Consider the following 16,907-nt stretch of genomic DNA (forward strand, 5'->3'; position numbering starts at 1 on the left):
CAAGACGAATATATTAGAATTTCTCCTGCTTATTTTATTTTTGTAATTTTAACTTTTTTCTTTCTGTTATATAATTTATGTATATTAGTTTGGTAGGACGTATATATAGAGAGAAATAAATATGCATATACTGGGGCATCTGATCAAAGTTTGAATATCGCTTCTCCAGAAGCTAATGGGTATACAAATAACAAACACAAATATACAAATTCTACATATGGCCGAATATCAGTCTATTTTGATAGAGTAAAGGTAAAATGGGAGCAAATTATTCATTATAGGGTCAAAATCAGAGGTGTCTAGATGTCTCAGTCATTGGAACATGGGACTCGAGCACATGGTCCATGGTTGTGAGTTTGAGCCCGGCCTTGGGGGGGGGGGGGGAGAGAGAGAGAGAGAGAGAGAGAGAGAGAGAGAGAGAGATGATAGATAGATAGTAAATAAGTTCTTCGGTTTTTCTCTTTTAATATTTATTTTTGAGAGAGAGAGAGAGAGCGAGAGACAGAGCATGAGCAGGGGAGGGGTGGAGAGAGAGGGAGATACAAAATCTGAAGCAGGCTCCAGGCTCCGAGCTGTCAGCACAGAGCCCGACACGGGGCTCAAACCCACGAACTGTGAGATCATGACCTGAGCCAAAGTCAGATGCTTAGCCAACTGAGCCACCCAGGTGCCCCAACTAAACACATGTTTTTAACAAATAATTAAAAAATAAGAGGTGAAAATAAATAGATTGTGGTTAGCTCTATCTTCTATATGTAAAACATTGTGATATACCTTCAAACATTTTGAAATACTGTTTTAATGAGCTGTTCTAAAAACCCTAGTTTCTTTGTTACTTTTAAATGAGTTTTCACCCTGTGACCTTTCAGCAATATATTTTTATGGAGCTTTTTAGACAGCTTAGACTGTATTTAAACTAGAGAATATTTTTTAAAAACTAAAACTAGAGAACTTTTAAAGTATTTTAGATTGACTCCTGGGATAACAGAGACCATACTGTGCAAGCAGCAAGCATGCTGATTTGCCTGGGCTGTTTTGTGGCCTCACTTCCAGGCTCTTAGATCATGTTGTACCAGCAATTACTTCACACCTGAGTGTGTCCTTGACAAATTTTACTGCATGTTCTGGCACCTCTGTTCTTCCTAAGTACTTTTATTTCTCTTCTCATAGCCAGACCCCATTCTTTTTATCTCTAACTATGGATCTCCTTTTCTGCATTCACATTTCCATCCTGGAAGGTTCTTTTGTTTTGTTTTTTAAACACATTTACCTTTTAATTATTTCCATTATTCTTCAAGAACATCTTTAGAGTAAACTCTTAATCTCTTTTCCCCCACACACAAAAGTAACCATTATTAATATTTGGTGTACAGTTTTCTAAGACCCCTTATGTGTACATGGATGTATATATATGTTTTTTCTAATCAATAGTGGGCTCAGACTAAATACACTGCCATATAACCTACTTCTGTCAAGTAAAGTAATATATTAAGAACTCCCCCCACCCCAAGGGGCACCTGGGTGGCTCAGTTGGCTAAGCGCCTGACTTGGGTTCAGGTCATGATCTCACAGTTCATGAGTTCAAGTCCCACGCCGGGCTGTGTGCTGACAGTTCAGAGCCTGGAGCCTGTTTCAGATTCTGTGTCTCCCTCTCCCTCTGCCTCTCCCCTGCTCATGCTCTGTCTCTGTCTCTCCCTCAAAAATAAATAAACATTAAAAAAAATATTTAAAAAAAAGAATTTCCCCCAATACCATTAAATAGAGTTCAATAAAAGAACTGCAGCGGCATCATGTTATCCCAGAACAATAACCCAGTATAATTTCTTTAACCCATATCCTATCAGTCAATTTAGTTTGGGTACATGATAAGCAAGGCTATAAAAAATGTATTTGTACTGAATCTTACCTCTTATTCATGATTATATCCTTTGGATCAATTCTTAGAGATAGATATTGGGTCAACAGGTGGACATTTTAGCATTTGTTACATAATTTTGCCAAATTGTTCTTTCAAAAGGCTCTGCAAATTAAAGTGTCATTTCCACAGCCATTATTGACAGTGGATATTATTATTAAAATTTTGTTTGACTAATTTGTGGGACAATGTAATCTCAATCTTAATCTTTAAGAACAGTGATTTTCTTTACATATGTTTAAATGTTTATTTATTTTGAGAGAGAGCATGCGTAAACATGGGAAGGGACAGAGAGAGAGGGAGAGAGAATCCCAAGCAGACTCTGCACTGTCAGTGCAGAGTCTGACCCGGGCATGATCCCACAAACCATGGGATCATGACCTGAGCCGAAATCAAGAGTTGGACGCTCAACCAACTGAGCCACCCAGGTGCCTTGTTTTTAAAAATATTTTTAATGTTTGTAAAATGACCATATTTTCCTTTAATCATTTTCCTTTGATGTTATGTTTACAAAGCTCTTCCCTACTCCAAAGTTATGTTACAATCACCTGTACAGACTTCTAGTAATGTTATGGTTTTGTTCATCTTTCACATTTATTTTTTTTTTTTTAATTTTTTTTTAACGTTTTTTTATTTATTTTTGAGACAGAGAGAGACAGAGCATGAACAGGGGAGGGGCAGAGAGAGAGGGAGACACAGAATTGGAAACAGGCTCCAGGCTCTGAGCTGTCAGCACAGAGCCCGACGCGGGGCTCGAACTCACAGACCGTGAGATCGTGACCTGAGCCGAAGTCGGACACTTAACCGACCGAGCCACCCAGGCGCCCCTCATCTTTCACATTTAAATATTAATCCATCAGGGACTTAGTTTAGTAGAAGATACAAGACTCTAAAAGAACTTTTTCTAGATGGTTATCCAGTTGTCCCAAAATCATTATAGGATATTGTTGCACACTCAGATATTTCTTAGCAGTGAGTAGGAAATTCCAACAGAAAAAGAGATATGTTCTCAGTTGCTAGGAAGCATTTTCATAGCCTTCTAAATTATGGGTTCATACTGTTCAGTGTTCTATGATAGCACCACCTACTATTGGAAGAGGAATACTGTAGAAACTTGTCACAGTAACAGAGATGAGAACGAAGGCAGCATCTTAATGATAAAAGTTTTCCTATGCTATCTTGACAGGTACTCTCCCAAGGAAGTGCTTTAAAACACACTTTTTGCTTTGTAAGAGTCATCAGAGCTTTACCCTGGAAAAAACCTAAAAGATTTCTTCTTTTGACCTGCAGGGGGCAAACTTCCACTCTTATCCTCTTTTGAAGTTTTGACCTACTGGTTTAAAGTCCTCAAAAGGGAAGGTGAGATTATTTTCATGTGAATTAGCATAAATATAAAGGTAAGGAGATTTAAAGTAAAAGGATAGTGAAAGTTAAAAGCAGTTCCTTTTTTTCTTATTGTATATTTTGAGATGGTCTGAGACATGAGTCAAAGTCCCAGGTCAGCTTATAATTAGCTGTGACTTTGGGAAGGTAATTGAAATTCTCTTGGCCTCTGTTTTCTCACCTTTAAATCACAAAGTTGCATGAGGTCATCCCTATTATACTTTCCAACTCTAAATTTTATGATTCTTGTTACCAACTTAAATCCCTGACATATTCTGAGTGATAGTAAAACTCATTGGAAAGGGGGCAAAAATGTCAAATTGTTCTTTCAAAAGTCTCTGAAAAAATTCTTAAAAGATTATAATGATTAGATCAGGCTTAAAGTTGATTACAAAAACTCTAGTGCATGATGTTTATAACATGGGGATTTCAAACACTGGCCAATTATGGATTCAAACCTTTATAATCACTTATTTTATTACAAACCAGAAGTAATACAATAGAGACTTAAATTACTTGTTTCAATGATCTGAAAAAAAATTAACTTAGATTGTTGTCACCATAGCCATATCCATAAATTACAATGAGTTCAAAAGAAGCATATAAGTTATAAATCTGCAAGAAACCAGAATATAAAATATAAAACTCAAAGGAAACAGAATAATATATGTATCCCTTTTGTGGGTGGAAGATAAATTAGCAGATATTCAAAAAAAGAGGAAGGGGGCACCTGGGTGGCTCAGTCAGTTAAGCGTCCGACTCTTGATTTCAGCTCAGGGCATGATCCCACAGTCATGGGATTGAGTCCCACATCAGGCTCTTGCTGAGCACGGAGCCTGCTTAAAATTTTCTCTATCCCTCTGTCCTTCCCCTGCACTCTAAATAAATAAATAAATAAATAAATAAATAAATAAGAGGAAGCCATTAAACACAAGATATTTTTTTTCATACTACAAGAATAAAAACATTTTGAAATGACAGGAAGAACTAAATGTGACACACTATTAAAGGCTTATTGTTTTAATTTTTTAAGTTTATTTATTTATTTTGAGATAGAGAGAGAGAACCAGCAGGGAAGGGGCAGAGAGAGGGGGACAGAGGATCCAAAGTGGGCTTTGCGCTGACAGCAGCAAGCCTGATGTAGGGCTCAAACTCACAAACTGTGAGATCATGACCTGAGTGGAAGTTGGATGCTTAACTAACTGAGCCACCCAGGTGCCCCAAAGGCTTACTATTTTAAATAGTATAAATATGTATAATCCAGGCAGCTGTCAGGGTACCTAAACTCAGGCTAAATCTGACCCAAATCTTAAACCCAGTTGCTCTGATATCAAAAACACTTTCAGGGTGCCTGGGTGGCTCAGTTGGATAAGCATCTGACTCTTGGTTTTGGCTCAGGTGATGATCTCGTGATCTCACCTTTCATGAGTTTGAGCCCTGCGTCAGGCTCTGTGCTGTCAATGCAGAGCCTACTTGGGATTCTCTCTCTCCCTCTCTCTCAGCCTCTCTCTCTCTCTCTCTTTCTCTCTCTCTCTCAAAATAAATAAATAAACATCAAACAAACAAACAAACAAACAAACACTCTGAGTGGAGCACCTGACTGGCTCAGTCAGTGGAATGTGCAATTCTTAATCTCAGGGTTGTGAGTTCAAGCCCCACGTTGGGAAAGTGGATATTACTTAAAAAATAAAAACAACTTCTGGGAATTTTAATGTGCACCCCACACACACAGTTTTGCTTCTCTCTGTCTTCTGTATTTTATTGGTAAGCTATTTTTTCTTTCTTCTTCTCATCCTTTACTTCTTCAATCTTAATGTCTACAACTGATCTACCTATTCATATTGTGCACTTCATGAGTTTTTAAAAGTATTTAAGATCTGAGTAAGTTACGGAGAGAACAGATGTCAAAATGTAGAGTGCTGACCTTTCATTATTTTCTGATTACACCCTTCTTTCTTGCTTTTCCTTTACTGTCCCCCATCCTTTTTTTTTTTTTTTTTAATGTTTATTTTTGAGAGAGAAAGAGAGCATGGAAGAGTGAGGTAGGGACAGAGAGAGAGAGAGACCAAAAATCCAAAGGGGCTCTGTGCTGACAGCAGAGAGCTTGATGCGGCACTGGAACTAAGGAACCATGAGATCGTGATCTGAGCTGAAGTCAAACGCTTAACCAACTGAGCCATCCTGGCACCCCCACCATCCCTCCTCCTTCTTAATAAAATTATCCCCAGTCTCAAAAAGAGCTCTTCTTATATTTGCCCTTGACTACAAACTCCCATTTTCCAAAAAGGACAGCTCTCCCTAAGAGGATATTAGTAAATCAAATTTTCCCCATCTAATTTTACCTGTAAGGTTGGCATTTAAATTCCCATTTGAAAAAGAAGGAATGGTTTTCACAAGAAGACATGGAAAAATGCACAACTTTGCTCCGATAATACAGTATATAGAGAAGCAGCTTTATAGCAGCATTTCATACTAGTTAGAGAATATATGAAACATAGAACTCAGTGTTGGTATTGTGCAGAAAAGTTTGCATTTATATACAATCCTGGAGAAAATGCAAATTGGTTCAACTTTAAATTGTTCTTGCACGAAGATGATAGTAGTATTATAAAAAATGGAAACAAACCAAATATCCAACAACAAGGGGTATTTAGACAAGTGTGATATCTTAATATGAAAGAATGAGCCCTATACTGCTTTTAAAAATGTCAAGTATACATTTTACTTCAACACATAAACAAGTAAATAGTGAAAAACTAAAAAACAAAACTCAAGATAAAATGAACTTTATAGCTATGTAAAAACAATAGCAAAGATTGGAACCCAGAGGAATGTAAATGATTTCATTTCCTATTCATTTGTAAACTTAAGTTCCAAGTTTTAGAAATGACAATAATTCTATTAGTTATAATTAGTCTATCTTGTATTATACCTCTGTATACACTAGGACCAATCGTTTAAGTCTATTTGAATTGATTCTAATAGTTAGAACCATCTCCAAAAGATATTTTTTTTCCTTTAGGATTGCTTTAAGTCAAATTTTTCTGATGTATTAATTGAATCTAAGAATAAATTAAGTATCTTTAAAAGCTTAATAGTATGCAACATTCTAAAACTTACTTAGCTGAAGTATAGTCTGAAGAATAGTCACAGCCTAGAGGAGTGTAAGGTGATATGACAACCACATGATAATATGGTATCCTGGATGGCATCTTGGAACAGGAAAAGGACATTTGGTAAAGACAAAGGAAATCAGAACAAAGTATGGATTCTGGATTCTAGTTAATAATTATGTATCAAAACTGGCTCATTAGCTGTAATAAATGTTGAAACTAGATGTGGAGGATATAGATATTCTCTGGACTATTTTTACAGTTTTTGTGTGCATCTAAATTATCCTAAAATTAAAAACTTATTTTAGAAATGTTAGTATGTTTAAACAGGTAACCACCATCCAATATATTGAATTAATGTACTAAATAACAGAACCTAGTTTACTGTTAGTGACCAATTGGTAAGGTGAAAAATTATCAGGTCATATTTAAAATTATGTAATATATCAAGAGAATACTTCAATAAGGGAAGATATCCTTCAATAATGAGAATGACACATTATTAAGAGCTGAGGCTGTACAGAGCCCTATATAAAGCACTATCCTTGCCTTGGGTATATATTAAACTATCTCCAGCAGGACCAGATAATAGAAATACATTACAAGGGCCCAAAGCCAACTCTAGCGTCAAATAAAATGTTCTTACTTATCAACATGTAAAGTTGTTACTACTAGACTACATTATATAATTAAGTATTTTTCAGACTGTTTGGAGTATGTTTTCCTTTTCTGAAATTTTTTTCCTTTTCTATTTTGTTTGCCATTTTTCTTGGCAATTGCATTTAAAAAATTTTCCAGTGTGTTTATCTGGTGTTGTGAAGAAGATTCTTTGTATATTGTCTACTAGGAATGAAAAAGTAAATTGCGAATTTCAGAGTCTGTTGACAACATTGAAACTGGATTGATGTCTAAAAAAAGTAGACCTGTTTCCTGTGTTAACCTCAGAGCAGGAGGTAGAAAAGGCTACTTCCCAATAGGTTTTCACTTTGGATTGATACCAAATTAAAAGAAATGAGGCAGATGTAATATATTTTTCCTCTCATCACTCTAATTAAATCATACATTAAAATAGTTTCTTTTTAATGTATTGAAAATGTTTTAAACTAGCATTTGTGTTTTCTTATTTAAAAGCAATAGAAACCTCTGTTGATGAAGTCATTTATTTTTTTAGAAATAATTATTGGTTTCCTGCCGTATTTCTGAAACTGCTTTATAAGAAGCACATGTGTCACTTGTCAAAATGCAGACTCTCACGGTCTCAAAAATCTAATTCAGTATGCCTGAGGGTCTAAGAGACTCTGTCTTTTTAATTAGAGCCTTCTTCTGGTCAGGCTAAGTCTTTTACTGATTAGTTGTTTATGGTAGTTCTTAGTTTTGGATGCACAATAGAATTATCTGGAGAATTTTTAAAACTACTAAAGCCCTGGTTTACCCTTCCCATACCCCAGATTATAATTTATTTATCTGGAATGGGGCCTACACATCAGTGTTTTTTAACTCTCCCTGGTTGGTACTACTGTGCAACCAGGGTCTAAACCATTAGTTTTGTGTATGGAATCATAATTAATTAGAAAAACCTGTACTTTATGCCTTAGGCTCTATTCAAAATATATATACATATATATATTGGCTACTGATTATAGCACATGAATCTCACAAACATAATGTTAAGAAAAAGAAGCCAAAAGCAAAAGAGAACATACTAATTGGGACCAACTGCTATTAGGTACAGGGTTTTGTGGGGTAAAGTAGGAGATGGAAATATTCTGGATATAGATAGTGGTAATGGTTGCACAACAGAGATTATAGTAAAGTGTACACTTTAAAGAGGTGAACTTTATGTTATGTGAGGTATATCTCAATTTAAAAAGCTACTAAAAAAAGAGAGAACATATGGTTTAACCATGCTTGTAAATTTCAAAAACAGACATATCTAAACCAAAGTGTTTGAAATCAGGTTTGTGGTTATCTTTGGGGAGGTGGGAAGGGTAGTGTCTGGTAAGGCAAACAAGGAGGGCTCTGGAAGTGCTGGCAGAGTTATTTCATGACCTGAATCATGGTTACAGGGGTGAATTCATTTTTTTGACCATTTTTGAATTGTATATTCATGATTTGTGCTCCCAAAAAACGGGGTTGTCAAGTAAAGTTTACAAGATATTTAGACTCCTCCACTTAAGAATACAGGAAAGAATGGCTAAGTAATCTGCCTTAATCTACAACAAAATCACGTCTGATGAGACGAAGATAATGTTTGACAGTACAGGTTGTTTGATATTGGAATTGTTTTCCAAAGACAGCTATATAATCTCTGTCCTTAGAACTCAGGGAAAATAACCTTACAGTAAAATCAGTTCTGTTTTGGGATAGTACCTTGTAGTAATTGGCCAGATGATATTTTGAGACTTGATCTAGGTGTTTGAGTCTACCTTTAGTTTATATTTACTTTTTACTCTGGGAAATAAGCAGACAAAATAAAAGAAAAACTTTGAATTCCCATAATAGAATACTTGCCAAAGAGAATTAGCTAATTCATATATTTTTTAGTTTCAGCAAAACTTATTGTAAATCTGTTCCACCAGTCATCCAACTGAATTTTTCTAAGATCAGTTTAATGTCCTTTCTTTTATATTATCACCGACAATTTTTTCTTAATTGCCATTAATATGCTGACAATCCTAGACTCTCCTTCCCTTCTCTGCTTATTGCTGCTTTTCCAGGCTCTATGAACTTAGTTGTTCCCACTTTCTTTCTTCATATGTTCCAGGGTTTCATCACTTTATTACCTCTTATATTTCTTTAGCTCTGCTCATATTTCTAAGACTTTTGGTTTCCAGTAATGACTATAATATCATGAGGTTCTGGAAAATGTCTACTTCCTTTTGCAACAATGCTTGTAGGCTACAACACTATGGTTCAACATCGACTCCTTTGGTTCCAGGATTATGTCTTTAGAATTGAGTCAATTCAACCTTGCCCCTGATTTCATAAACTCTGTTTTGCATGCCATCTATTCCCTTTGAAATCTTTTCATGAATCTCCAGAACTCTTTCTTATTCCATTAGCCACTTGTAGACTATGCTTTTATATTCTTATATCTAATGTTTGTTTTTGCTTTTTGTTTTTGTTTTTGTTTTTACAAAGAAAACAAACATCATCTTAAATTTGCTTTGTTCTTAATTGTTCTGATTTTTCTGAGGACATCACTATAATATAAATACCCAAGATATTAGCCAGATTCAGAAATAATGAGTGATTTTTTTCTAGTTCTTAATTTTTCCAATTGTTTCTTCATTGGTTGACAAATCTTATGTCAATTATTTTATTAATGATATTATTTGTGTTCACTTAAGGAAAATTAAATTACAAAAACAAGGGTACATCTTGTTTCTTAGCTACTAAGTAAATATATATTTTATATATATTCTCCCTTATTTGGGGTCAAACCCTTGTAGCCATAGATAATTTTGTGGCTAGGAAGAATTTTATAGATTCTTTTTTTCTAATCTCCTTGTCTACAGATGAGGAAACTGAGACCCAGAGAAATCTATGTAGTTAATTACTGATAAAGCCATCTTTCTTCCACATTCTTTATTGTTTTATTTACCTCTTTTTTTCTATGCAACGTTTTTAACACATAGGCACGCTAAGTCATTTTGGCATTTTTTTCTCTTAATTTCTTTAAAACTTTTTGGTAAATTATTTAGTTCCATTTTAGTACCAGACATTCAAGCTAACTATTTCAGCACGATTTATTATTTTTTTAAATTTTTTAAAGTTTATTTATTTATTTTTGAGAGACAGAGAGTGAGAGGGGGGAGGGACAGAGAGAGAAAGAGAAAGAGAAAGTCCCAAGCAGGCTCCACTCTGTCGGCATGAAGCCTGATGTGGGGCTTGAACTCACAACTGGTGAGATCATGACCTGAGCTGAAACCAAGAGTCAGATGCTTAACTGACTGAGCCACCCAGGTGCCCCTATTTTAGCACCATTTAATACATTGTTATATCAGCACAACTTAAAGAACTTCCTCAGGGGCACCTGGGTGGCTCAGTCAGTTAACTGTCCTTTTTGCAGCTCAGGGCATGATCTCATGGTTCACAAGTTCGAGCCCCACATCAGGTTCTATACTGACAGCTCAGAGCCTGGAGCCTGCTTCAGATTCTGTCTCCATCTCTCTGCCCCTCCCCTGCTGGTGCTCTGTGTGTGTCTGTCTCTCTCAAAAATATAGAAACATTAAAAAAAAAAGAACTTCCTCAGAACAAAGCACCTTTCTTTGTTGCTGTTGCTTTTTAATGTATTATATTTTTCTCCACACTTACTGAATGCTCCAAATCTAGCCACCCCCAGAAAAAACACATCCCTTCACACTCTCATACTCTATTTCCTTTTTTAGATACATTGGATAATAGTAACAGTTCACAGGGACACCTTGGTGACTCAGTCAGTTAAGCTTCTAACTTGATTCTGGCTCAGGTTATGATCTCACTGTCATGAGATCAAGCCCTGCATCAGGCTCTGCACTGAAAGCATGGAACCTGCTTGGGATTCTCTCCCTCTCTCTCTGCCCCTCCCCTGCTCATGCACTGGTGCATGAGTACGCTAACATTCTCTCTCACACAATAAATAAATAAATAAACTTCAAAAAAAAAAAAAAAAAAACCAAGGTCAAATTTCACCTAAAAGTGTGAGTCCTTTTCCGGTTTTAAAATCTTTTTAGGTTGTTTTGTTCCTCTTGGTTCCATTGACTGCATTAAGAATTGTTGATGGCTCCATCCCTCTTAAAAACTTCTCCTAGCTGATCTCATAGAATCAAAGGCTTCTAAGGGCCGAGACCACAATTTATTTATATTTTCAGTCCTAACATTTAACACAATGCCTTAGTTTCTCTTGTCAAGAGAAAAAACAAAACCATTGTCTCTAACACAGATGTAGTATTAGAGAAAAAGGCTGATCTCTAGTCCCTGGTTTTTTATTTGCTTTCAACAGTGAGCAAGTCACTTACCTTCTCTATACCTGTTTCATCACCTGTAAAACAAAGAATATGGGCTCAGTGTTCCCTATCTATCAATCTATAGGTATGGCACTATTTTCAAAGGAAATCTCACACAGAAGCCCAGTTGAAGCCCAGTTGAAGCCCAAGCAAATTGAAAAAGCTGTGCTAGGGCACAAGGAGGCTCTCCTGCTCCTCCCTTATCCCTGTCATGGCCTCAAAGGTTCTGCAAATCCCTATGACTCTTTAGAGCAACACCAGAAACTCGCTGAGCTAGACATTTCCCATGGTCCTGTCAGGCTTTAAAATACTATATTCTAGAAGCAGTACCGAGATCTTTTTTTAAACAGTATTATTACCCCAAATATTATTTAATGACAAAAAATTTTTTCATTTGATTCAATTTTTCTTTGTACTTTTAACACAATGTTTGCATTGTAAAACAGATTCAAATTGAATTCCTGAAGAAATAGAACAAAGGACAAAGTAAATTGAAACCCAAATCCATCATTTTCCTTTTTCTTTTTTTTTTTTTCCAACTTAAGTCCAACAACACTAAACAGATGGTGAGAAATTAACACCCAGAATTTTCAATGACATGGGTTCTTCATTTTGTCAGGAGACTGCCATTCTTGAGTCTGCTGGGAGAAGGGGAAATCATTAGATGAGAGCCAGTTATACAAGTTAAGTACTGAACTTTCACTTTCAGAACAGTCGTCCAGTTAGTTTGTCTTTAAGGTCACTGGTAAAACCTGAACTTGGATTGATGATTGTACCTAACAAGAAGCATTTACATAGCATTTATTTCATTTAAATCACCATGCATTTTCTTTACTGTTATTGATCTACCAGACAAGAGGAAGGTTAGCATACTATTTCTGTTCTTTAAGTGGTTACTCTTAAATTTTAATATGCATATTTAATTTAATGAAGTTTAATTGATATATAATCCTCCTGCCAAACAATGATCTTTAATGTGCAATTGACTTTTTTCCATGCCTATCCCTGGATCAGATGTTGGGATTTTCTGAGCCCCATTATATGGCTGAAAGGCCATTTCTGGGTCTCTCAGACCCACAGGTTTATGAAAGGACCTCTGCTCTATTACCCTACATGCAAAGGGCCATATATACCTTGACTTCTTTCCTCCCGTGATTATGATCTCCAGCTCTGTAGCTATATATCTTGTTCTAATGCCCCTGTGACTGCTTTTAGCTCTCACTCTTCCTCCCCATCCTGGATTATTTCCTCTATATTACATTATTTGGAGATCTCCCTTTCTTATGTTGAAACCTATGTTAAAACATTTAAAACTTTATGGAAGGAGTAGATCTCCAATGTTGGTTTAGTCTACCATATTAACTGGAAATTTCAGAGATGCTTTATTAACTTCTCTACAGATGTGGAGGCAAGCATAGAGAAGTTATGACTAGCCCATGCCAGTATTGAAAAAGAATAAGCAGACTTTATTTCAGATCTTATTATTCCAACTCCCATATTATTTCCCTAATATTGGGATTCTTTTGTCCTTCCTCTTTACTGATCCCTTAAAGTTGTTCCTAGATTCCTATTGACTCATAGAACACTAGTCAAATTTTACCCTTCCAAAGAAAGTCCTATGCATTCATTATCGTCTCAGAAGCTCTAGCTCCATTTTTGCCAGTATAATTTTTTTAAGTTTATTTATTTTTAGAGAAAGAGAGAGAGGGTAAGCAGGGGAGGGGTAGAGAGAGGGAGAGAAAGAATCCCAAGCAGGCTCCACACTGTCAGCACAGAGCCCAACATGGGGGTCAGTCTTACAAACTGTGAGATCCTGACCTGAGTTGCAATGAAGAGTCAGTCGCTTAACCAACTAAGCCACCCAGGTGCCCTGCCAATATAATTTTTTAAAAGCCATGTTAAGCATTTTTTTTCCAAGTCAATCAAAGGTTTTAGATGAATCATGAAAACTAAGGTTTACTTTAGTCCTTTTTTTACCTCTTGTAGCCTGATACAGAGCCTTTCTTACTCACAAATAAGAACTAGTCTCTGGACTCCTATGAACCATGCATGAGAGCTAGCATCCATAGCCATCAGTATAATTAGCTTTTGAAAAATTATGCCTCCATGCTATTTTTAAAAATTTTTGAAAAATGTTTTATTATTTATTTTTGAGAGAGAGAGAGAGACAGAGCGTGAGTGAGGGAGGGGGAGAGAGAGAGGGAGACACAGAATCCAGAGCAGGCTCCAGGCTCTGAGCTGTCAGCACAGAGCCTAACTCAGGGCTTGAACTCACAAACTGTGAGATCATGACCTGAGCCAAAGTCGGACGCTCAACCTACTGAGCCACCCAGGTGCCCCCCTCCATGCCATTTTTTGAAGCATACTCTTCCTCTGAAGAATTATTCTGATCTTCACTATAACAAATATTTTCGCTGTCTCAGCTCAAATTGTGACACACTCAGCTTGCACTAATACACATGTTTCTTAATGTTCCTATTCATCCAATAATCATTTTTTTTACTGTTATCCCTGGTTAAGCATTAGAATCACAAGGATGAGGGAGGGAGCAAGTTCACTGTGAAATCAGTGCCAGCATAGTCATATGCAGATTATGCTATGGAGTAAGAAGGAACAGTTACTCCTTTGGAGACAGAAGGCGTAGGGTTAGAAAGAGGCAACAGCTTGTGCAAAGTTATGGAAATCAGGGCACCTCCCAGAAACTGCAAGTCTGTCTGGGGCTGGGGATCTAAGATAGGAAGGAAGACTGGCAGAGAGGGTCCCAGAGAGGCTGGCAAGGGCTGGGCTGTTTGCCCCAGGTTCAGGTGTTTGTGTTTCATTCTGGAAGCTCTGGGCAGCCTTGGAATAATTTTAGGCAGAGAAGTGGATTAAAGTAGGGAAAGCTGGAGCCAAGGAGACACATGGGGTAATTATAATGCATGGCTTATGGTTAGCACTCAGTGAATGTCAGTTGAATTATTACATTTAGAAGAAAAATGTTTATTTATTTTTGAGAGAGAGAGAGAGAGAGAAACGGGATGGGGAGGGGCAGAGAGAAGGAGAGGATCCGAAGTGGGCTCTGCACTGACAGCAGAGAGCCCGATGCATGGCCCAAATTCATGAACTGTGAGATCATGACCTGAGCCAAAGTCAGACACTTAACTGACTGAGCCACCCAGGTGCCTTGAATTACATTTTTGTTCATGGATGAGTACCCCATCCTCATATTGGCCTGCACAAATTTAAAAATTTTAAGTGTGAAAGAATAAATGGTGTCTGCAAAAGGTAGAAACTAGTTTGGCTAGACCACTTTCCTTGTTTACACTTCACATGCTCAAATATCCTCTCAATAAAAACAGGCTCATTTAGCTTGCTATTTACTTAGAGCAAAAGTAGTTCTCTATCTGACCTGAGTGGGCAGAATCCTTGCTTAGTTTTTGAACACAGGATGTGTTCACAGGTAGTTTTTGATTACTCAAAGCCTCTGTTACTCTATTTATAAACCAAGTCCTTTGCTTTTCTTCTTCTTATTCCTTCTGATGTCTAATGTTTTACATTCACATTTAAGGACTCTTCCCATTCACAGATAGTGGGAAGAATGAAAGAAGAAAATAAGTCAATTTTTGTAAATATTTTTGGAGTAAGAATTTTCACTAAAAGTTTCCCTAAATTCTACGTGTTTCTCTAAAGACTTTAATATCAGAGGTATATTTATGTACTTCGGGAATCTGGTTCTTTTGTAGAGAAAATATCCATCCCACCCAAATTCTGTTTATTTGGAAAACTATTTACATAGCAATAAAATTAAACTCCCAGTATTACTGACTTATTTTTCTGACTTTTTTTTCTTTATGGACAGTTAACAATAACAAGAAAAAAGAGAATTCATGAGTTTTGTCTTAGATATTTCAATAACTTCAAACAATTTATGCCGAAGTATCTATACTTTCATTGACATATGAGTTAAAATTTCAAATATTTGCTCTACCTTAGTTTCTAAGCCAACCCAGACTATCTTTCCAAAGTATATCTAGGTTTTGTATTTTCTGAGATGCATTTATTGATGGTACAGATGAACTTGCAGAGGTTAGAGGCATGGCTAACATAACTGAAGCATTGATAATCCATGTATTTATTACTGAAGATGAGACTTGGGATAGGGTGGGGAACAGAAAATGTGTCAAATTTTCATCCCACTTTAACTACAGAATTATGGTTTGTTTTTAATACTTTATGACAAGTTGGTTTTTTTTTTTTTCCATTACCTACCTGTGTCAAACAGACAGCAGGCAAGGCCACAGCCAAGGCCTGCCAGAATTGGCCAGTAAAGACACTGAGCCCTTTTTAGCTTTAGAGGATTTATTACTTACATAGACAGAGAAGAGTAGCCAAAGGTGCTTGTTTCACAGCCCAAAAGGGATGGCGCGGAAACTAAAGGGTCAGATGATTACAAAACGAGTTGAAATACTCTCTTGCCAAGCAGGGAATTCTAGATTGCAACTATACAGTTTTATAGCCTACATTTCTGTCTAAAGGGGAGTGAGGCAGAAAGCCTCACACCTCATCAGAACCTGGGAGGCAATGGAAAACTGCCTCATGTCAGTTTCCCTGACAGAAAAGCAAGTGAGAAATTTCCTGGTAACCCCTCCTCACAAGCCTTCAGGTTCTCATGTTTCAAAAAGACCCTAAGGAGAATCCACCAGACCCAGGGCAAGCTGACAACCAAACCCAGCCACCAAGGTGCCATGACAGAGCTGTTCCCCCATAATTTACAGGTTACCTCCCCTACCTGCAAAGTCACCTATCTCTTCTACTCTTCAATGATATTTTCTTCATTTCTCCCCTTTCCTGTTGGTGAAATAAAGCTGTATGGTCTATCTTAATAGAACTTACTCACTGTCTGTTTTCCTTAATTCACTACCTTTTCCTAAATTATCTAGTATTTCCTATGATGCTGGCAGGAATAAGAAAAAAAAAATATGAACTATATATTTCTGTGTAATTAACCACACCAAAACTTAGTGTTTTAAACCAACAATATTTTGCTATTTCTCCAATTCTGTGTGTCATCTGGGTGCAACTGGTTTTGCCTGGGCTCATAGTTGAAGATTCAAGATGGCCTCAGGCACATGTCTGGCAGCTGACGCTTCTCCTCTGGCCTCTCGTCCTTAGTAAGCTAGACTGACTGTCTTACATGTCAGTCTCAGGGCTGCATTCTCCAAGAACCAAGACAGAAGCTTCAGGTCTAGTTTGGAAGTCATAACTTCACTTCTACCATATTCTTTTGGTCAAAGCAAGTGACAAGAACAGTCTAGATTTAAAGGGTAGGAAATAGACTCCTCTTTAAAAGATGAGTTGCAAAAAGAGTGTGCCTGTGTTTTTCAGTATGCGATGTAAACAGACTTGAGTAAGTGCCTTCAGGTAAATAGGTTCACTGAAGCCCAAACAGAATCTGACTTGACTTTTTATTCATGTAAGTAAGAATGACACTTGACTAAATATCTTCAATTCTGATCACAGCAATAAAAT

General features: G+C 36.7%; 1 protein-coding gene across 6 annotated transcripts in view; it reads left to right on the forward strand.

Moving 5' to 3' along the window:
- BBS12 (Bardet-Biedl syndrome 12) overlaps positions 1-16,907 on the forward strand; it is a 69,623-nt gene that overhangs the window by 21,893 nt on the left and 30,823 nt on the right. Inside the window, exons 1-2 of one of the 6 annotated variants that reach the window (XR_013555158.2) lie at positions 2,790-3,101; positions 3,206-3,274. The exons of 4 other annotated variants lie outside the window; for them this stretch is intronic. The gene's annotated coding sequence lies outside the window, so the exon portion shown is untranslated. Of the gene's footprint in view, positions 1-2,789; positions 3,102-3,205; positions 3,275-16,907 lie in introns of those variants that run through there. One more of the 6 variants, XR_013555157.2, reaches the window with a different exon arrangement.

This window comes from Panthera onca, chromosome B1, assembly GCF_046562875.1.
Source record: "Panthera onca isolate mPanOnc1 chromosome B1, mPanOnc1 haplotype 2, whole genome shotgun sequence".
Lineage (NCBI taxonomy): Eukaryota > Metazoa > Chordata > Mammalia > Carnivora > Felidae > Panthera > Panthera onca.